Source organism: Labrus bergylta, chromosome 8, assembly GCF_963930695.1.
Source record: "Labrus bergylta chromosome 8, fLabBer1.1, whole genome shotgun sequence".
Taxonomy (NCBI): Eukaryota; Metazoa; Chordata; class Actinopteri; order Labriformes; family Labridae; genus Labrus; species Labrus bergylta.
In genome coordinates, this window is record NC_089202.1 from 26,008,066 (window position 1) to 26,030,822 (window position 22,757).

The 22,757-nt window shown below is 38.2% G+C and overlaps 1 protein-coding gene across 1 annotated transcript in view; it reads right to left on the reverse strand.

The window, feature by feature from the left end:
* Positions 1-20,354, reverse strand: part of LOC109987427 (neurocalcin-delta A) — a 66,562-nt gene extending 46,208 nt beyond the window's left edge. Inside the window, exons 1-3 of the mRNA XM_020638502.3 lie at positions 20,215-20,354; positions 17,127-17,231; positions 14,898-14,980 (exon numbers count right to left, since the gene is read on the reverse strand). The gene's annotated coding sequence lies outside the window, so the exon portion shown is untranslated. The remainder of the gene's footprint in view (positions 1-14,897; positions 14,981-17,126; positions 17,232-20,214) is intronic.
* Between the last annotated feature and the right edge of the window lie 2,403 nt (positions 20,355-22,757).

Here is a 22,757-nt window from a genome sequence, read left to right on the forward strand (position 1 = left end):
ACAGGGACTGCTTTAAGTTTTAACGTTTGAATCCTATTTATCAGATTGATCTCAGTTTGTACATGTCAATGTCCTTGGGCAAGACACTTAACCCCGAATTGCTTCGTCAACGGCGTATGCATGTGTATAAATGGGATTAGTTTCTTCTGATGGTCACTTTACGTAGCCGCCTCTGCCATCAGTGTGAGAATGGGGATTGACATGCAGTGTAAAAGTGTTTTGAGTGGTCAGAAGACTAGAAAAGTGCTATAAAAGCTCAAGTCCATTTACCATTTACCAAAGAGAGCCATGGCGTTCCCCAAGCTTCAGTGCTTGGACCGATTTTCTTTACCTTATGCTTCCTCCATGTAATATTATGAGGAAACACTTTTTTAATTTTCACCTGCAGAATATATCTAAAATCAGACATATCCTCACAAAACGATGCAGAAAAACTCATTAACGCATTTGTTACCTCTCGGTTGGACCATTGTAATTCTATTTTATTAGGCTTCTCTAGTAAGTCTCTAAAGACTCTTGTACTGACTAGAACTAGGAAAAGGAACCACATTACTTTTGTATTGTCTTCTCTGCACTGGCTCCCTATAAAATCTAGAATAGAATTTAAAATCCTTCTTCTCACTTGCAAAGCTCTAAATCAGGGGTGTCCAAAGTGCGGCACTTGTGGGGATTTTTGGCGGCCCGTGACTTCAGATGAAGAATCAGAATATTCCTAAAATAGAAAATGTTCAGTAACATGTATGTTGTTGTTTTTTTAAATCTACAGCTTTTACTATTTTCCACATTTTTTTGTAAACTATGAAAAAAAACGTGTGCAAAGTTTTTGCAAACAAGCGGACTGTTGTTTAACCATTTAATGACCTGAGCTAAATGCAGAAAGCTTCTCTAATAACATGAACCACGTTACAGGCTTGATTCTGAGAAAAAAAACAAATAAAGTAGAACGAAGAAATCAAAATATTTGATTTCTTTTTATTAAAGGGTTTCTTTAGTGAGCCTTTTTTCAACTATATTTTAAAAAACAAAACCTGTGGCCCGCGAGCGATTCTAACACCACAATTTTGGCCCGCAAGAAAAAAAGTTTGGACACCACTGCTCTAAATGGTCAGGCACCATCTTATATTTAAGGGCTAATAGTACTGTACTACCCTTTTGGCCATAATGGTCCCAGAAAGCAGTCCTGCTCGTGGTACCTAAAGTCTCTAAAAGTACTATGGGAGGGAGAGCCTTCAGTTATCAGGCTCCTCTCCTTTGGAGTCATCTACCAGTCAGAGTCCGGGAGGCAGACACACTCTGTACTTTTAAGATTAGGCTTAAAACTTTCCTTTTTGATAAAGCTTATTGTTAGGGCTCAGGTATGGACCAGCTCCTAGCTATGCTGCTTTAGGCTTAGAGGCCCATGGACTTGGCACATTGTGCTCATGTCTATGCCTATCGCTCTCTCTCTATATGCATTCACATCAAATTACTGCACGTCACTTTCTCTTATTTTTCATTGGCTGTTAAAGTTAGGAACCACATAGCTCCTGAGCTCCCTTGTCTCGTAGGTTGCTCTGGATCGTTAGTCATAGCCAGTCACAGTTTACGCTTTTTGGGGTGGCCAATCACATTTCTAGGAAAACCCCTGGCAACCCCTCTGGACACGCCAATGCTTCACATCAAGCTGTAAACTGCCACCAGGTTTTATGGATCCCAACAAACCACTGTTTGTTTTTAAGTTCAGAGGTTCAACTGAGAACAAGCGACCTGGAGGAAGAGAATGTGTGAGGCAGAAGGTCCTTGTTGTGTGACGTGGGTCGCTGCACTGGACATGACGCAGCTGTCTCTTGGTCTGAGGGCCCTACAGGCCTGTGTGTGTGTGTGTGTGTGTGTGTGTGTGTGTGTGTGTGTGTGTGTGTGTGTGTGTGTGTGTGTGTGTGTGTGTGTGTGTTTGTGTATTAAAAAGAAAGGATATTCAGGCCATTTATCCCTTTGAATGTTAAAAAAACAAACACATTTGTCCTTGATTTATTTGCAAGAGTGCAAGTTTTACTGTGTTGTGGTCTGTGTTTGGAGGTTTCCGGGGCCTGGGAACTGTTTGAAAATTACACTGAACTTCCTCTGGTTCAACTCAGAGTCATGGTAAACAACACTGCCCATAAACAACATGGAGTTTTTAAATTGACCATTACACTAGACCTAGAGACATACACCAATGCCTGCCCCGGGTAAAGGGACAGGGTTTGGTGGGGTATAAATGTCATGGGCAGATCCACATGAGGGGAATTGGATTAACTACAAAAATTGAAAGTTAAGTTAATAGGGCACACGCTCTTCTTTGGCTTTGCTGAGCATGTCATGATGTTCTTTGGGTCATCCTTTATAAAAATCTTTCCATCAGTCGAATGTATTATGTTGTGCAATATGACATTAGTACCAATTTAATGAGTGAACAAGATTGAAAATGCACTTTTTAGTGACAGCAAATGTATGTGACCGATTTACAAATGATCAATAAAACACGTTTGTTTTATTTTAGCTATAAATGGTTTATTTTAAAATATACAAAAATAAGAAAATGACTGATTCCTGACTGTAGAGATGGAATGATGAGTGAGAAAGGGAACATAAGGTAGTTAAGAGGATATCGTAACATGTATTGTAGTATATATTCGGAAAATGATTGATGATTTAGTCTGGAGGTTGTCCTCCATTATTTAATTTGGCGTGTTATGTTTGCTGTGCACTGCAATGCATTGTGGTTCTTCAATATTTCATTACATACTTACATAACTTTCTAATGACCTGTTCTTTGTTCAGTCCTGTGAAGAGCCCCACAGAGGTTTCTATGGATCTACGTGAATGAATGCTTTTCCTATAAGAGGCGCATGAGGATACTTGTGTAAACGACATGACTAAGCTGGAAGAAAATTCATTGTATGTCCTGTTTTCATCGGCCTTGAAACTCTGAATAACTTTTGATTCAATTATTTTAAAGGTTAAACTGACAGTATTTATTATTCAGTCAGTAATCAGTTAAATGCTTAATTATTAAAATCCCTAATAGAAAGCATGGCCAAGACTTGAGAAGTAAATTGGCTGCACAAAGGACACAGAAGGGGTCTGAATAACTGCTCAATCACTTCTCTTTTTTTTGTTCTTTTTAGGCATGCAAGTGGTGTGGCTCTAAGGCAATTGCTCTTACTTTGGTTCAGACTGGCTTCTCACGAAATAGCTTTAATTTAAAAGGATGACTGAGAAATATTTCAAATGTTTATATGTGAATGATGACAAAGAAACACTAGTTGCTTCTTTAGAAAAACCACGTGAAGGAGCCTCCTTAACAGTTCCAACTTAAAACATGAGGTGTTGCGGCTGTGACTTTCCCAGAATAGTAACTTCATGTGAAGACTTTACCATGTGAAAGATAAATTGAGGCACATGCTATTCTATTCTAACAGCCCTTGTAATGATGGGTAACTGTGATACAATATGTGTTTTGTATAGAAGCAAACATTTCGCTTCTCTCAAAGTGACAAAATAAATATTTTCCAGTTATAAAATATTCTGCAAACACCGATGAGGGACAGAGAAGTAGGAGAATGATTGTTGTCTGAGAAAATTCTTTGATTTCTACACAAATATTAGTCAATCCATCGAAAAGCACCGCAAAGAAAATAGCCTTAACTCGCTAATGTCTTCAAATCAAAGGGAATTATTTTCTGGGTTCTGTGAGAGCTTTTTTGGCTCGGGGCAATTTGAAAATTCCCAGGAGAGAAAGCAGAAGAGTGTTCATGCACGTTTAGAGTCTCACTCTCACTCTCCTGCTCTCCCCCAAAGGCAGACATACATGTGTAGATAGACAACACAGTGCATATTTCACAGACCATTTGTGACACTAGACAAACACTACTGACGTAGAAGTCGTCCTGCCTAACAACCGTATATGGAATGCAACATGTGGCTCAATAACAACATTGCCCAATAACTTTGATACAACAGAACTGGAAAGAGGAATGACCTCAAACAAACCAAAAATAGAACAACTTCTCGAAACATCCATGACATGGTCCAACTTGTGTTTTATGGCAAGAGATTGTATCTAACCCGATGACATCCCCTTGTAGTCATTTAAGCAGGCCAAAAGCAAGCAGACATGTTCTACAAAGAGACTTAACCAATGTCATGTCAGGACAATGTAGTTATGATTATATCTGAAATACACCCATAATTTCATTTTTTAAATTACTTTAAAACAAATCCATCAATGAAGCTTTTACATTTCTTTCATTTATTTAAAGTTATTCTGCTCATCAAGGTTTCTGAGGAAGTTGTAAGCTCTCCTGTGGAGACGCATCGTGTTAGTCACAGGTTAGAAGAAATACAGTGGAAATAACCAAACTGAGAGACAGAAAAGCTGAGAGGTTGGAGAGCTCAGGTTGTCTTTGTACAAAATGTGACAACAGAGAGACCTGAGGCTTTTCATTGATGCCATGGCAACGTGTTCTATGCAGATGGTAGGTAGGAAAAAAAGCAGCCAGAATCAGGTACAAAAAAACAGCATGTTATTCAACCTAGAGAGAATGTTCAGGGATCAAAAAAACATATCCATTTGTGTGCATTCAGGTGAAACATCAAACACCAGTGGTAGTGTCAAATGAGCAGGAAGACTGTGTAATTCAAGGGATTAACATTTCATTAGCAGCCAGGTCCTAGGCTTCATTTCTGTTTTATTCATGGAGATAAAAGATCCTTTCAAATAACCAAACACCTCTGATTACTGACAGATGATTAAAAAAACAAAGTAATTCATGGGCTTTAACATATTTCATCAAAGCTTCTTCTTCTACTTAGCATTGTTAAATTGTCTCTAGTCTCCCTCTGTACTTCATCTAAAAAAACAACAATTCAAAGATGTTATTCTAGTCTACTAAACCACTGGTGCCATGCCATCAGCACAGGCTCTGATCAAGCTTTTTGGTGCAGTTCAGAGATCCTAACTAAAGCAAAATAAACTTGTCTTGAATGATAAAATCACAAAATAACTAAACTTGAGATGAACCACAGTTGTATTTTTAAACCCAAATCTACCATTAAAGAAAGAGAGAGGACACTGTCTCAACTGCACAAATGCATTGGCAAGGTTTTGCGTTTGTTCAATTTAGAGTGCAGGTGCAGGAGTTTGCTCACATTTTGTGTTTATTAAAAACAATAAACTAGTCAATCTTGGGTTCTTAGGACTTCTATTTTTGTTGCTGTGGTATCGGTAACAGGTATCATTAGTGATTTTTCTTGTTAGTATTGTGTAATTGCAAAGTTTAAAGGTCACATTTAATCCTCCTCTTCAACAATTTTAAACAAGTCTCCTGTATTGTCTAATGCCTATAACCCCCTCTATTTCAGCCCTGCTCTGAACTGGCTGTTTCTGTGTCTGTAGCTTTAAATACAAGTGAGCTGTGTTCGACTAACTGTGTTCGAGGGGAGGAGGGGAGGATAGGGCTTTCTCGCTCAAGGCCCAGTTGTTTACAATGACCTGGGGGAGGGGTTACTGCCCTTTGTGATGTCATAAAGGGAAAGTCTACAAACAACCTGTTTGAGCACACATTTTCTGAAAAGTGGAGCAGTCAAAAGACGGAGAGGATGGACCTTTCTCATAAGTGGGGGGTTTGTAGACGGACTAGGGACACACACTAGTGTTAGAATAACATGGTTAAGTGCATTTTGCATAATGTGTGACCTTAAAATTACAGTATTGTATAAACTCTTCTCTACATGTACACAGAGGACGGGATTCCTGCAGGTGGATGACACATATTTTAAAGTGAGCGTATGACCCATTCTAGATGTAAATGTGATGAGTGAAATATTACAAGAAGACTTAAAGTTCAACATCTGTCCCATTCATGTTCATCATAAAAATGACAATCTCTCTCTGACCTGATGGTTACACACACACACACACACACACACACAGAAGAAAGACAAACAGAGAAAGACGTAACAATATATTGCTAATCTCCTTGGACAACAGCCCGGGCAGTGTGTGGGTGTCTGGACGAGACACGCTTGCTTGCTCATTCGCTCATCTGCTCAGAAAAACTGGGCTGCCGCATCAACGTGTTTTCTTCCTACCATATTTGCGGTGGTATACTCCCACATGTAACCCCCCACTTCTTATTCAGTCTTTTCTCCCGCACTCCCCTTCTTGCAGGAGACCGGCTGTCACGGTTTCCAGCCCACTCATAACCGTTCCGCTCTCATCTCAACTGTCGCTCCTGGAAGCTTTCATCCTACCTCTCCTCTACGGCACACTGGGTGGCAAACTAGAACATTACATAAAGACAATGTGGGTCAAATGCATGCATGTCTGTTTGTTTGTTTGTGCAATTGTTTGATTAATTCATCTGAATGAACTCAAAATATTTTCAGAGGTACCGGTATTTTACAAATACTGGTAGCTTATAGAAGTGCTTCATACTTAGACATGCAAGTTGAGCAGTAAACTCCATGTCATTACTGTCCATATGAGACACGTCCATGCAAGTGATAATATTCAAGTTTTTTTTATCCAAAATGTCATAATCATCCTGTTGCGGGTTTAAAATGTCTCTGAATTTCATCTACTGCTTTTAATCAACCTTGAGTCAGCAGGACAATGTAAGGGTAAAGGACTGAATGAGATATTCATGTCATAAAATTTAGATTAAAAGAAGATTATGGGCGCACTCACACTAAGCCCCATTGTCCAGTACCGTGCTTAAGCTCAACTGTCCCCCCTCCCATTTACCCCGCTGGCCTGCACTCACACTGCTCAAGGGTTAACCGGGCCTGAGCAGGTCGTAATACATCACATGCATAGCTTTATGTTATCACAAAGCATGCTCAGTTTACAAGACAGAAGAGACCGTATCTGCACATCGGAGAACAGAGAACGTGACAGCTACATTACAGACTTATTTTGACTTTTTAGTCAGATACAGCCACCACACTCTGGGATTTCTCGATAATGAAAGGCTGTCCACGATGTGTATCCGTGCTTGAGGCTCATGCATGGAGTGTACCGTGTTAGAGCATGGACTGGAGCACTCACACTAGTCAAACTAACTGGACTTTAGGGCACAGTACGGATTGCCCCGTGTAAGTGCGCTCTAAACCTGTCTTTTCAATGTCACTGTGCACGTCATGTGCACAACCTCAAACTAACAATACTATCATCCTCAGCTCCTTACCACCTTTTAGCTTTTTTTCTATTAGGGTTTTCACACGTGCTCGAAATCTTTCAGAGTGAGCTGCATGTGTGAAGGTAAATAAACAGATTTTTCCTCCAGACTTTACCTGGACTTTTTCCTACCAGCTCCCTCCCACAAATGTCCACATTAAGTCGAGGTGAGATGATCTATGACCGAGCAGATAATACTTTTTTCTACTAAATTTAGGAAAATTCTACCAGGCGAGCGGCAGGGGTTGATGACTTTTATCAGAAATGCAAGTGTAAAAACAGGTGATTTAAATAGATAAAAAAAGAATACTGTGAGTGTCAGTAAAACCCCATGTACAGAGGCAAAACTCACAATTCACACTTGCAGAAAAATCCAGAAAAACTCCTGACATTGAGCTGCATGTGTGAACGCAAACAGCCACATTTTTCACTCGGACTTCACCTGGAGTTTCTCCTGACAGCCTCCTTGTATTTTTTTCTGCAGAAAGTCAGAGTGAACTGATGTGATAACGCAGCAGGAAATTCACCTCGAGCCAGTAGGAGAGGGTGGTGACGTTTATATCCTGTGAGTGGAGTCAGTGGCATAGACTGTCTGCACGCGACCGGTTCAAACTCCGTGCACGTAATCAGACTGCTGCATTACGTTTTCTCCGCTCTTTTGCTGTTAGTTTGAAACCTGTTGACCTACACATTGCGTTGACATAAAGGTAAATATTCTCATTCTAACATAGTGGACTTTGCTGCTTCATCCGCTACTTCCACATTGTCTTCTTTACGTTGCCCCCCCCCCCCCCTTCTGACAGGGATAGTCTCTAGCTGTGAGGAGAATACATGAACAGCCAGGTTAGGAGAAAATCCTAACACAAGTATTACAAATGCTGATATGTTTTCCTAATTTTCAGGAGTGCATGTGTGAAAACAGCTAATGAAATAGTTGCTGGTTTGACTCCCGGCCTTTGACCATTTGGTGCATGTTATTCCTGCTTTCTCTTCTCCACATATCCTGACTCTCTTCAGCTGTCCTATCTAATAAATGCAAAGATCTTAATGCATATTTGTTGGATTTCACAAATTGCAAAACAGTTTTTACGTAAAAAATGCTGCTCTATGTACCTTTCCATTAGGAAAATGTTTAGGAGTTTTTATGAAAACTTATTTTTATGCCCATAGTCTCATTATTATCAGAATTACTAATGCATCCTACACACAGTCTTTGCATTAATCCATGACAATGACTTCAACAACACCTTGGAGTTCTGTCCTATATACTCAGAGTAACAGGCATTCCAGGTCTTTAAAAAAATCCCTCGAAGTCAATTGTATACCCAGGACTTCACACTTGTCTGACAGAGACAGGCGCTCCAGCCAACACAGTATTCTAACATAGTGGGAAAGCCCTGTGCTAATTCTGGGCATGCACATGGACTCATGGCCAGCCAGGGTGTGAAACTAAAGCCTGTCAGTGAAGCTTAGCAACTCCTCTCTGCTCTCGCTCAACACGGTCTGCAGCTATTGATGCCAACAGTCTGTCTGGACTTGGAGATCTGGTGTCACAGTTTAGCTGCTGAGGTAATGGAATGTGTGGTAAAAGGTAAATACAAATATTAGCACCTTTGATAAAAAAAAAAAAAAAAGTACACTCTCAGTTTGAGTCTTTTCTTTGCTTCTTCTCATTCAGCCTTTTGGATGGCTAACGTAGGGGTCAGGAGATTTAAAAAAAAAAAGTAGTAACAGTGAAGAAACTTTATACAATTTCCATCGAAAATGAAAATATATTATAAAGTAATATCTTTAACCAGACTAAGAATTTAAGTCATCCAAAAATACAAAGACAGCTCGGCTGGCAGCCCACAAACAAGTGCTGGAGACACTTTTACCTGGAAAAACTTTTACCATGAAACTGTTCCTCATTAATCCCTTAATATTTTTGTTTTTGTGTCGACTTAAATGCACCTACGAGACACTTTTTTCAAAATGACTTGAATGCTTTAGTGTTACCAGTTATAATATCTCTACTTTATACAAATTAAACTGCCATAAAAATGTGTGATAGAAACCTTCCTTTTTGACAAATAAAAGCAGGTCTCAATTAGAGGCCCCTGTGCATTTAGTGTTGATTAGTTAGCCGATTAAAAATAAGGAGAAAAACAAAGATGATCTTTAACATGTGTCCAAGAAAGACATAAAATGATGCTAGTATGCAGCTGTGCAACAGGTTGGCATACCATCTCAAAAAGCAAGATCAAATTCTTGATTTGTAACTTATTTGACAAGATCCGTAAAGTTCCCTAGTGTCATGTTTTGTTTTTTAGTGTTATTGTCTGTTCCTGTTTTATTTTGTACTTACTCTTGTCTCTGTCTTTCAGATCCTGCTCCTCATGTTTTCCTGCCTTGAGCCTCCCCGCCCTGATTGTGCTCACCTGTGTCTCGTTATCCCCTGATTGTCTGTGTGTGTATATCCCTGTGTTTCCTCCCTCATGTTGCCAGTTTGTAGTGTGTTCCTGTGTGTCACCTTGGTCCAGCGGTTTTCCTAGTAGACTTACAGTGATTTTGACCGTGCCTGCTCCCTTTGGATTTGTTTGCCTTGAAGATTTTCCTTCCTGTGTACCGACCTGGACTGTAATTAAACTCTGCCTTTTCCTGAACTCAGCCACGTGTGAGTCTGCGTTTGAGTCCCTGTCTCTATCTGGTTCTGATATTAATGTGTTTATTGACATCCTAACTTTGTGAACAGTTTCTGGTGTAAATTTACACTTTTATAGTCTTTCCCATCATTGATGTTAGTTTGTAAATAATCAAAGACCTGTCCCAAATGAAGGCAGTGTCATTTCATACACTGAAGTAAATAAAAGCCCGGCTATTAATTTAAGTTTTACAGTAGTTTATTTCTTCACTCATCTATTGCTATACAGATATTATTATTATTACTATTTTTTTTTAATCAAAATGTGTTTTTGGGCATTTTGTGCCTTATTGGGGAGATAGGACAGTGGATGAAGTTGGAATTCATCGAGAGAGTGGGGGAAAGGTGCCACAGGTCGCCTGCTTGGAAGACTACAGCTTCCGTAAATGGTTAAATGGACTAGAGCTTGTATAGCGCTTCTCCAGTCTTCTGACAACTTTAAGAGCTTTTACACAGAATGCCACACCTACCCATTCACACCCTGATGGCAGAGCCATGTAGTATCAATCATCAGAAGTAACTAATCTCATTCATACACCACCGACGAAGCAGCGGGGGCGCCCCAGTTGGGTCTGGATATTCATTAAACTTGCAGGAGTTTCAGATTGTAGATAATGGACATTATTATAGGAAAACTCCCACTGTGACTTCTATAGGAGGTAGGTTGCTTCATCCCTTTATGCAAAGGTAGTTGGGGTTAGCCTTTATTACAGTATGAGTATCTAACCCAGGGTAGACTAGACACAAACAACAAAAACATCCATCATTTTAGTATTTCAGTATATTTGTGGGTTAATGCTCATCTTTTGACACGACGCCCACACTGCGCTGTGCTGTTTATGTCTGACGCCACATTCAGAGTTATGGGAGAGTCATACAGACAAAGAGAGTTTAACAGGGAGATGAGACAGCTGCTGAGGATCAACGTGGGTCATAAATGGATCCACTGTGGTAAACTTTGAGCTACTGGGTGATGCTGAGAGTTATGTTTGCCACACAACTCTCAACATGTTTGACACAGTTTTCTCTCATGCTTATGTATGAGTTTACAATAGAGAAGGATATTTCAACTAAATTCAATATTTGCAATAATTTATTGTAGATTAAAGTGGTACTCTTAAGAATCAATGGCAAGAGTTCCATGAAAAGCATTTTCCACAAGTCAATAGTAAAGAATATCCCGTTGGACACTTGGCAGATCAGCCGTCACTTTCAGTGATTTATTGTTAATTGTTATTCTCTTCTGTGTTGTTCATCTCACTTGGAGCTTAAACAAAGTCCACCAGCCTGTGGAAGCATTTTTCTTCCTAATACTTATGGCAGTGTACTTTCATTTTACTTTTCTGTATAAATGGCTAATAATCTCCTCATGTTGATTCTCATGGGATAAGTTATGATGTGGTATTGTTAAAAAAAACCAAAAAAAAAACCTCTTATGTGTTTGTAATGACTGACCAACAAACTGGAGAGCTTATCTGCTTCAGGTTGCTGCTCAGTTTAATTCAAACCTTGGCTGATTCAAACAAAGCCATATGAAGCACTGATTACACAAAATCCTTTTTGGACTGTGTAATGTGGGAAGAATTTGGCCTTGAAGTCATTCCCCAGATTGTTGGACACTAGCAGTTGGTGCTCTTTTTAAAAAACGTTATTTGAGAGCAGTCATGCTAGATAGACAGTTTTAGCTTTTTCTTTTTTTTTTTTTCATTTCAGTTTTCATTACACTTTTATCTCATCTTAAAAAATAAATAAATTCCGAGGCGCTGGTGGTGCAGAGGTTGGTGCACATGCCCGATGTACTGAGGCTATGGTCCTCCAAGCGGCCGGGGCTCGAATCCGACCTGTGGTTCCAACCTAATTATTATTATTATTATTATTATAATGATCATTACTTTCTCTTACTACTTCTACGTGTATTTCTTCACTCAGCCCTCTTTAAGAAAAACATTTAAAGAAGTGTTTTATCTTGTGATATTGATATGTTTCTTTACTTTTAAATGACTATATTTAATGAGTTCTCTGATCTCGGTGAGACTAACCTGGCTATAAAATAAAGGTTTAACACATACATGAAAGCCAACAGCAAGTAGGTTGTTTATCGCATTCTGACAAATATAATAATATCACAGCATACACTCCTGGCTCTCTGGAAAGCTCATTCAAGTGCTGCCTCCTTATTTTGTCCTTATTTTTCCATGTCTTTAGTTTCCCAGGGAGGATAGTTAAAATTGTTGGCATTCCTCATTAAAACCAGGAACACAGCTATACTGCAGCTTGTTAAGGGTCCCCTCTCAAAGAATGTGGAAAAAGTCACATAACAGGCATATTTTATGAATTTTATCACTTGGCATGAACTCCTTATGGTGACAATAGATCAAAAACTGAGATCAGAGAGTACTTTGGGGGGGGGGGGGATCTGAATCCACAACATCACAGTATCATAGTTAATGATCTTAGACCACAAAGCCACCAGGGTACTCCACATAAACATAAAGGAAATGTATAAAAACTACATTTCCATGATGTGCTTGCGAGGAAGAAGAATGACTGAAATTCCAAAATGTTAGAAAGACAAGTTTACAGCATCCTGTCCATTCTGAGAATACAGAGCTAAAGCAGTTATTCTATCACTCTTTTCAGAAAGTCTCAAAAACAAATGTTACCTCATTGTTCCAATCAAACTCATGGTGACGGCTTGAACGAGTGAAAACAATGGGTGGCTTCAGAGAGAAGTTTAATTAAAAACATATTCAATTTTACATTTCTAGCTCCTGTTACACAGACAATCAGTAGGCAGTGAACCTAAGTTTTAAAAGTAACCTGTAAGTACAATTACTGTGACAGTCTTAAACTACAGTAAGAGTGACACTTTTAATGTTTTGTTTGGCCGTTATTGTTGTTCTGCACTGTCCCTGAGCTACGTTATGTAAATCTAGGGATGCAACCTTAGCGCCAAATCAAATGCAAACATCTCTTGTCTTGGGTTTGTTGTTTTAAAGACCATTTCTGAAAATCAAAAGTACATTTAGATACACATTTTAAAAAGCTAATTAGGTGCTTAAGGTTTCTCTTCTTCTGAAATGTAGATTTTACGACTACACTGTTTAGTCACTTCCTTATTACAGGCAGAATAAACAGTTAGTGTGGTATTTATAAAGAGCTACCAATTCTATTTGTTAGAGTTGCCCTCTCAATATGACTCTTTGTTTGTCTCTGTATGTCCCTTTAGCCCAATGACAGCTGAATGGCTCCAGCCCCCCCAGTGACCCAGACCAGGACAAGCAGCATAGATAAGGGGTGGATAGATGGAGCTCACTCTTTAGTCCATTTTAGGTTGTAGGGAGTAGCTGCTGATGTTTAAAGAAATGCAGAGTTGACATATGGTCTGAATCAGTGGCAGTAGGACAAATCACCCATATGACGTGGATCAGGTTGGATTTTCTCTGACTGTACAGTTTGTCACTGAGCTCGAGGATTTAAAACATATTGGGTCAAAGTTATAACAAATATGTTTTATGTGTATAAGACTAAGTTTACAGTTCTAAACAAATCTTAAGTAAAGATGAAGTGTTTCTCTAAAGCTCTGTCTTTAATTTGCTCATTTCTCTTTCCTCATAAATATACACTGTAATGAGGCATCAGTAAATACGATTGTGTGATTTCCCTTTAAACGTTGTAAAAGGTTGTAAAAATCTATTTATATATCATTACATTGTCGCTGCAGTGTCTTGTATTAAATATAGTACAACATATTCCACATCACAATGAAGTGGAATTAAAATCATCCATCATGTGTTGTCTGTCAGGGTGAGCCTGTAGTCCATGGATGACTGAGTGCTGACACCTGGCCCTGTAATTGGTCAGATGCTATTATTTGACCTGTGAGTCATCGCAGCTATGCGCTCTGTGCCTGCCTGTTTGATGAGCTAGAGGGTCAGTGACAAAGAAGTGTTGGTAAGATGGGAAATTTTCAAATCTTTCAAAACCTCTTTATAAAGCAAGTAATGTGCGATTACATTGTATATATTGCAATAACAATATAGTGTGATAAATGAACAAATATTAAAGAGAGTATATTAGCTATGAGTCACAGTTTCTTCAGCTATCCACTGCTATTCAGGTTTAAGTGATATCCTGAATCCAAAATAAATAAATCAAAAAGCACCAGTCACCAGTTAATCAGAGAGTACAGCTATCTTAAATTTAATCTGACTGCATGAGGAGCAAAATGATGTGAAAGCATAGTCATCACACCTCCAGCAAGTATATGTATAGAGATGGGACCGATCCGATCTTATATTGGTATCGGGTTGTAAATTAGTTGTTACGGTAATATTGCTGAACAAACAGTCCCCTCCCTTAAATATCAACAAGTGAAGATAAAGCTTTAATACCACTCTTTGCTTTCTATTATCTAACCAGTGATTCTCAAGTGGTCAAGCCTCAGGAGGACCCACCACCAGCTCCTTCATGAAAACTCCAAACCCTATTTTCTGATATTTCAAAATGTGCAGTTTGGACCTCAGATGGCACAAAAACATGAGATAAAACAAAGAAACAGAATAAAAGAAACATGTTTAAAAAGCACTTCTTAGACATTTTTCCAGACACACAATCAGGACCCACTGAAAACCGCTCCGCGACCCGCTTTTGGGCCCCGAGCCGAACTGTTGTGGATCCACTGGTCTAAACTGCTTTTTGTGTTTCATGTTGCAAGGAGCTGCAACTTATCACAGCATGGAGAGACACTGCCCCTCATATGTTTATGGCTAACATAAACAGACATCACACACATACAGTGAAATGACCCGAAGTGCATTTTCTAACCACAGCTTTAACTAACAAATGCATCATGATCAGTGTGTGCGGACAAAAGGAATAAAACATGTTTTTACTGTTATCCCAGTCAGGGTACATTCACAGAGGTGACATCAATCATTTACAGTGTCTCAGCTCTTATCTTATTTATATAAGACATACAGGAAACACATAAAGTTTCTGCTTTATTTTACTAACCTTTTGAATAGCTCAGTCAGGTGATCTCAGACTGCTCGGTCAATCCTTATTTGGTGTGTCCTTCCTTTGACCAACGACTTTATCTGACAAAAATTGAAACAGCAGAAAGAGAGACACACACTTTAAGACAAATTAAATCTAGATTTGATCTCACACAAGTTGTATAAAATTGAGTAAAACAATAAATTATAGGGTCGACTGATATCGATATTATGGAGAGAAAAAAAAATCAGATACTGATATATCGGCCGACATCTTTATTAGATCTGTAGAGATGGATAAATATAGATATACACATTGATTGTGTTAATCCTTCAAATGCAGTGATAACACTTGTGGAAAATATATTTAATGAGGTAGATGGACACTCGCCTGTACATGCATCACCTCTTGAGGGGGATAATGCTTGTTGTAATCTGTGTAGCACACTCTGCTGGTGACAGCCAGAAAGAGAACTGCTAGTTTAGTTCAACTATACTCAAATGAGATGCTACTTTACTTTGGAATAAATCTAGTAATAGAGGCGCATATCTGTGACCGATACAGATAGTCACTTGATATGCTAATATCTGCAGATGTTATTGGCTGGAAGATTAATTGGCCAGGCTCTAATCAATGATTCCGCTCTCTCTAATGATAGATATACACTCTAATGTATATGACTGTGTACCAATAAACATTGGTACAAACATGTCAGGGCTACAAGATTGATTGAAATAACTGAAATTGGAAATGGGGCAAATCGCAGAGATAAAAAAATGTCATGTCATCATGATTGTTATGTTGTGGTTTTCTGTGAATGTTTAGAGAGTGATGCAAAAATGTTCCCACTATTCCTGGATCGTATTGCAATGCAAGTCAAAAATAATCACAATGTGATTTTCTTCCCATGCCACGTTGTCCTGGGACATGTGTGCACAAGTTTCTGTTTACAGTTTCATGTGTGTGCATGTTGAGTTAATGAGTAGGTCAGAGGTGGGTTGTATATCATTGGCTGAGGTCCAGCTATGAGTGGCACTAAATGGGTCCATTGTTATTGACCAGCAGACCCAACAGAAGCGTCTGCTCTGACTTTAGAGTTCATTCACTACTTCACTAAAGCTGCTCAGACACTTGCTCACTACCTACGTCATTCTTCCTGACGTTAGTGACACATACAAAGAAATATGAAAATAAAAAACAATTATGCAATACAAGAGCAGATCACACCCTTGACTTATAAAAACAACATTATAGAAGAAATACCTTCACCCTGTATGGGAGGAACAGCATCTATGTTTAATAAAGGGTTTTAACTCGGGTATTGAAATTAGGACCAGACCCCAAAAAATGAAAGTTTAATATTACTGGTCCTATAACAGTCATATTGTTATCATACTGATGGTTACCAATGTGTACTGACATTATTTATTTTCCTTGATAACATATAATGCAGAAAGAATAAAGGATGTCTTCAACTAGTTTATCCAGCAGAGCATGCATCAACTCCACAGTTTGAAATTCTTCCAGGAAATGTCAGCAGCACATAAATCACAGCATCACAGCTTAGCAGTCAGTGGTGCAAACCGTGGTGAACTGGTTGATCAAATCAAGTTTATGTTGTTTGTTCAAGAAAAAATAGACTTTTTCAATGTCCTTGCATCTTAATATCAGTGCAAAACTGCTGCATAACTAAGAAATGGTCAATGAACATTCCTGTTCAAACGGTTACTGTTTCAAACACTACATTGGTCATCTGTTATTTTTCCCAATAAAAAAACTGTATATTTTGCAAAAGCCTCATATTTATTCAATATAGCCAATGAAATGTAAAAATGATGGTATTGCATGTATTAATAATAATAATAATAATAATAATAATACATTGGTTTTATATAGCGCTTTTCTAAAAACTCAAAGACGCTTTGACAAAAACATAAAACAAAACAAAAAACGACGAGGACAGTACAATGATGAAGTAATGGGGGGGGTTAGTGGTTGTAGGCAGTATTGAAGAGGTGAGTTTTGAGTGATTTCTTGAAGGAGGTGAGTGTGGGAGAGTCTCTGATGTACATCTCAATTAGTCGAACAAACGAATGACTTAAAAAACAAACAAATCATGCACTTGCAACTCAGTTTGACGTTATCTTGACTGCACCAGAAGATTTATTTCTCCATCAAAATCAGAATGAAAACAGTTGACTTAATTTACTATTAAGCCCAAGCATTGGCAGTGAGACTCCTACTTACTCAGCCTGATGCTGCTGACTACAGCTGTCAGTGGTACCACGCTGCCTGGTGATGTGTGACTTGTCCCAGATGTCAGCTCATCTGGATCCCCGTACATGTAATAAGCTGAAAAAACAAGGTGAGAAAAAAAGAGATCTACTTAGCACATTCAGAGAGAGGGAGAGGTGCTACCACTGCTTTCTTTTGATTAACCAATCAATCAATGTTTATTTGTAAAGCACCAATTCATAAGAAATGTACAGACACGAGAAAGATGAAGACACAAGAGAAGGTAGAAGACCTTACTCTCTGACCCAGCATTAATCCATCATGAGCACAGCGCTGAGCAACATTTAGCAGAGTTAGAGTGGCAAGGAAAAAACTTCCTTTAGGAGGCAGAAACCTGGAGCAGAAGCAGACTCATGTTGAAGAGCCGTCTGCTGGAACTGTGTTGGGCTTGGAGAGTGAGAGAGATGGAGGACAGATACAAACACAGCAACAACAACAATAAGATCGATTTATAGCTACAGTCAGTAAAAGTATGTGTCGCATTAGCAGTCACAGTTAAGTATGATGCCGCACCTTGTTTTTGATCTTCACCCACCAACACCTCTTTATGCTGCATCCAGATGTTTTCCCCCTCCTTAACAGCATATAAACTTACATTCATACCAACAGAGGCTTTTACCAAAAACACTATTCAAACACACTACAGATCTCCAAAAGATAATGTAACTATTATAACGTATTAAACTTACCAAAATGCCATTACACCAGAGATGATATTTAGCGTTGAGCTGAATTTGATAATTAACTCACAAACCAGAAAGTCATTTTTCAAACGGAAAAGTTAGGATCGGTATCAGCGTCCTGATACCGATATTTAGAAATGATGAACTCAAAAACAGTTTCTGTGTTATTTTTATAAAAACAAAAAATCTTGGATCCCTTAGGATTGTTTCCTTCACAGTGTGACATCAATCAATCAATCAATTTTTATTTGTATAGCGTCAACTCATAACAAGTGTTATCTCGAGACACTTTACAAAAAGCAGGTAAAAGACCTTACTCTTTGTCTGTTAACATTACAAAAGAGCAGGTAAAAGACCTTACTTATTGTTATGTTACAAAAAGCAGGTAAAAGACCTTACTTATTGCTATGTTACAAAGACCCGGCCTATCCATCATGAGCACTTTAGCAAAGCAGCAAAAGTTACAGTGGTAAGAAAAAAAACTTCCTTATTAAAAGGCAGAAATCTTTGGCTGGATCCCCGGCTCATGACGAAACAGCCTTCACAGGCCTAGACTGCGCCGGGTTTGGAAAGGGATAGGGGGAGAGATGGGATAAGATGCAGGAAGAGGGATAGGGAGCAAGGGGGTGAGGGGAGACATTGTAAAGACACTACAAGTTCTCTATTGATATGCAGACATTTAAATAAGGAGCAAACACAGTCAAGAAGGCAATATGTTATACTGATCTGGTTCCAGTGTCTAACTTTTCTGTCTTATGAACAACACATTTTAACCTTTAACAGTTTATGTCATTACATACATTTTAATTTATTCATATGAAATTTGGTAACCCAAGTTTGTGATTGGGTATTGCATACGTCTTCAATTAATTTCAGCCAACTCAGTAATAAATAAGTCACGAGTGAATGAATCATCTTTGTAATGACGTGTAACATATTGACAATCTTTGATATTAATAGTCTTCAAATAAGTAGCTTTATTTTTAAAGTTAAATACATGAGTGCAAACTTGCCAGAAAGCTTTAAAGCATTTTTAATTTTTAATTCTCAAGTGAACTATTACTCAACTAGACAAAAACCAATAACCTCTACCTACCAGTGTGTCGTACATCTGGAGAACTCAATAAGATACCGTGGAGTCAAATTATGGAACAGGCATATTTATTTAGTTCATTTTTGTCTTTTTCTAGATACAAATTGAGACTCAGAAATGCGTTGATGTCAGAAAGATTTGTAGTGAAGAGTGAATTGTCCTGATTTTGTTATATTGTCTACATACTGTATGTCCTGTTTTGCTCTATGTTTTATGTTTACAATGTTTGTATGTCATTTTATTTGTGATAGTAAATATTCTTACTTTGTTTTTTTTTTTTTACTGTATTTTATTTTAACTTTTGTTTAATCTCTTCAAGTGAGGTTTTGAGATAAGCCTTCACCTGCACATGTGTTTCATTTTGTATTTCTTTTAATTCTCTGTTCAAAAAAATGTGCAAATAAACTAAACTAAACTCTTGGAATAGTTGTGTATTCACTCAGATTTCACTTAAATTCACACGAGTGAAGAAAACATGTTCATGATTATGAAAGCCAAGAGCAAGTTAAAGGAAAGCTTCATCTCAATATATTTTTTTTTTCATGCCTTTTATGACTTAACAAGAGGCAACAATGACTTTGTTTCGTTTTCTTCAGGACACTTTGCTTCTGCAGTATGCAACAACACATTACAACATCTTCTCAGACACTGTTGTGACCCCTGAGAAACCAATTGGGAGCTCCTACTTGTGCTTTCAAAAAGGAAATGCCTCCAATACAACCAACTTCATGTTAACAGCACAGGAAACAACAATTTAATGTGCTTGAGAAGGACTCAGTCCACCGCCCACCACTGCACACCCTCCGGAAACCACAGGAGCAATTGTTAAGTCGGACAACACAGCAACGAGAAAACGACTTTAGCAAGTAAATGAGACAGTGACACCTCAGACTTACATTCATTCATTCATTAATGCATCAAACCGGAGCCAAAGAAAGCAGTTCAGCTCTTCCTTAAAGGCTTCAATTAGCACAGGAAGCTAAAATGCTATGGTTAAAAGGATGCTCCCAAGCACAGCGACACACAATGTAAAAACAGAACTAATCTGCTGCAGCACATCACAGCTTGTTGCATGTTTTAAAGACGCAGGCATCGGTTTTTTTTTAATTGTAGTCCTTGCATTTGAATCACACAGAAAGATGCTCTTATCACTGCCATGCCTAACATGCTAAAAAAAAAAAAAAAAAAACACGGCTCTGTATTGCGGGTTAATAAACAGTCAAAAAGCAAACAAATAGAGCGTTAAAAGCCGTTAATAGCTCACCTCAAACTGTAGTAGTAACACATATCCAGGTGGGAAATGTCACCAGAAGTGTCTTCTTCATGTGACGGCGGTAAGTCTGTAAGAACTCACAGTAACACATGTATCTCCAACAAGTGTCAGTTTGTGGAGTAACATCAAAGATCGCATATAAACAAGATGAGCGTAACGAGAGGAAAACCAGCGTCTCTTCCGGTTGTTGTCTAAAATAATTGTTTTTTTAGTACATCCATTGGTTTCTTGTCTTTTCTCGAGGAGCTCTGCCATTTATATTTTTCACATAAAGGGACTGCTGCTTTTTTTGTGTTTACAATATGTGACAGTTTAATGATGTATTCTTAAAACACTATTCGTGAAGAACACAATAATGGTGTTCATAAAAAGACAGAGGGAGACATCAGTCTTATTTCGCCTCTTCAGCTACTTCATTGGTTGGACTCCTGCTCCATCTACTGGTCAAACAGGTTAGTTACAGGATTTCCTCGCAGTCATTTGGTAAAAACGAGGATCTAATGTTACATATAGTCTTTTGTCAGTGTAGGTACATGAAAAGTTGTATACAAATGTTGTATTGCATGTATGCTACAGTAATGTTTCTCTGAAATGCACTAAGAGGACAAAGTCAATTTTAACCAGAACAGAATAGCTCCTTCCTCCATCTTACATTATGTACTTTACTTTTTATCTGTCCTTTAAAAAAATGTTTTGTGTAGTAAGTCGTAATAGGTTATGTTAAATATTTCTATATTATTCAATATACCAGAAAAATACTTAGTGGCACTGCAAAATGTCCAAAACACAAACAAACAAACAACACAAAAATTGATGTATAGTGCAACCAGGGGTCACATTTTCCAGTATGCTAACAGGCTTTTCTGACCCCCAGTCCTCTACAGTAGAAGATTTTCCACAGGTGAATAGGTCAAATGTTTTGTTTTTCATAAGCCACCACATTTTGGACAATGTTTGAATTTTGTGCCTTCATGAACAATTTAGCAATCAAGCATGACAGGTGAGTAATATATTTATGCCGCACCTTTGATGAATACAATAATGTTAATAAAAGAAACGATAAAACAAAGACAGAATACTGGATCAAATACAAAAGAGGGGCAGACATAGGACAAAGGCTTACATTAACATCTCCTTATTTGTCCTAAATGCTGGTCTGAGCAGATGGAGGAGCATTGGGCATCAAAGTCCAAGGTGCAATTTTATGCCGAGTATTATATTCCAATTGTATGCATACTGTGAGTGCGTACTGTAAGGTCTATTAAAAAAAAGGATATTATTTGGAGCGCTGTTTAAGTGTTTAGAGTACCACAGCCTCTCCCATGTCTTCAGCTTGAGGAAGTGAAATTGGTCCATGAAATGCAAAGAAAGATAAAATGACTACAAACTCTGTGATGTCCACTAAGGCAATTTTTTTTTTGGAATCCATACTCTGCAGTGATACTTCTCTTTAATTTCATTAAGTAACCTCACTTATTAAATACAACTTTTTTTCTATCTCAAATGATTGTACATGATAAGACGACCTCAAACTGCCTATATCCTCCTGAGCAGGTCATAGTGTTTAAAGACCAGCAGGTGGTGATCAAGAGCTGTGTGTCAGTCCACAGTCTGTTCCCCTATTGTGCATCACATTTAATCTGATAAAGGTCAATGAACAGAAGATAAATAAAGTCATTTATTGATTTTATTATGTTCTATGTATCCTGTAGAACATCATCCTACTTAAAAACAAATTCTCTTTGCATCAGTCGCTGGAATGAATGACATGTTTTAAGTGAAGTGTTTTAATGGTAGATAAGGAGTGCCACAGCCTTGTATTCATTTCTGAGTAATATACATGGATTAAGCAAACATTAATGAAGAAAATACAATTATTCAAATCTTTATTTTATAGATTTCTGTTTCTCATCATGAAAGGAGTAATGTACCTCCGATATCATGGATGAATCACTGGTCTTCATTTGGATACAGCAGGTTACCCAGTATATAACCCCTGCCTCTGCTTAGATGTAAACAATGATATTTATGAAACGCATTCACCACACCTCACTGGATCATAAACGGATTTGTCGCCATTTTGACAGAGTGAGACCCCGCCACACATTCATCAGTCCGATCTGTCCATAAATCTGCCCTCACTTTAATCAGTAGAGAGGTAATCAACAAGAAGTGATGCCAGGCGTGGTAATAAATCCTGCAGGAATACTAATTGGGGTTTTGAAGGGTCAGAGGGCTGGGCCTGCAACATAAACCAATGTGACACATGCTTCACACATTGCGGTGCATTTTGTATGCACTGATGTTTGTTCCATGTCCACACTTACTTCCAACAATAGATGTGATGATAAAAGATGTAATTTAAAACATAAATCTGATCTACATTATATTCTAAACAGAGAGACTTAAATAAACACAAAGCTTGGATCTACGATCTGCTTTTGGGGGCACACTTGAGCTCATCTATTCCTTCATATGGAAAAAATAACAACCAGTTATCATGAATCCCATCTATGCTGCTTTATGTGTGACTT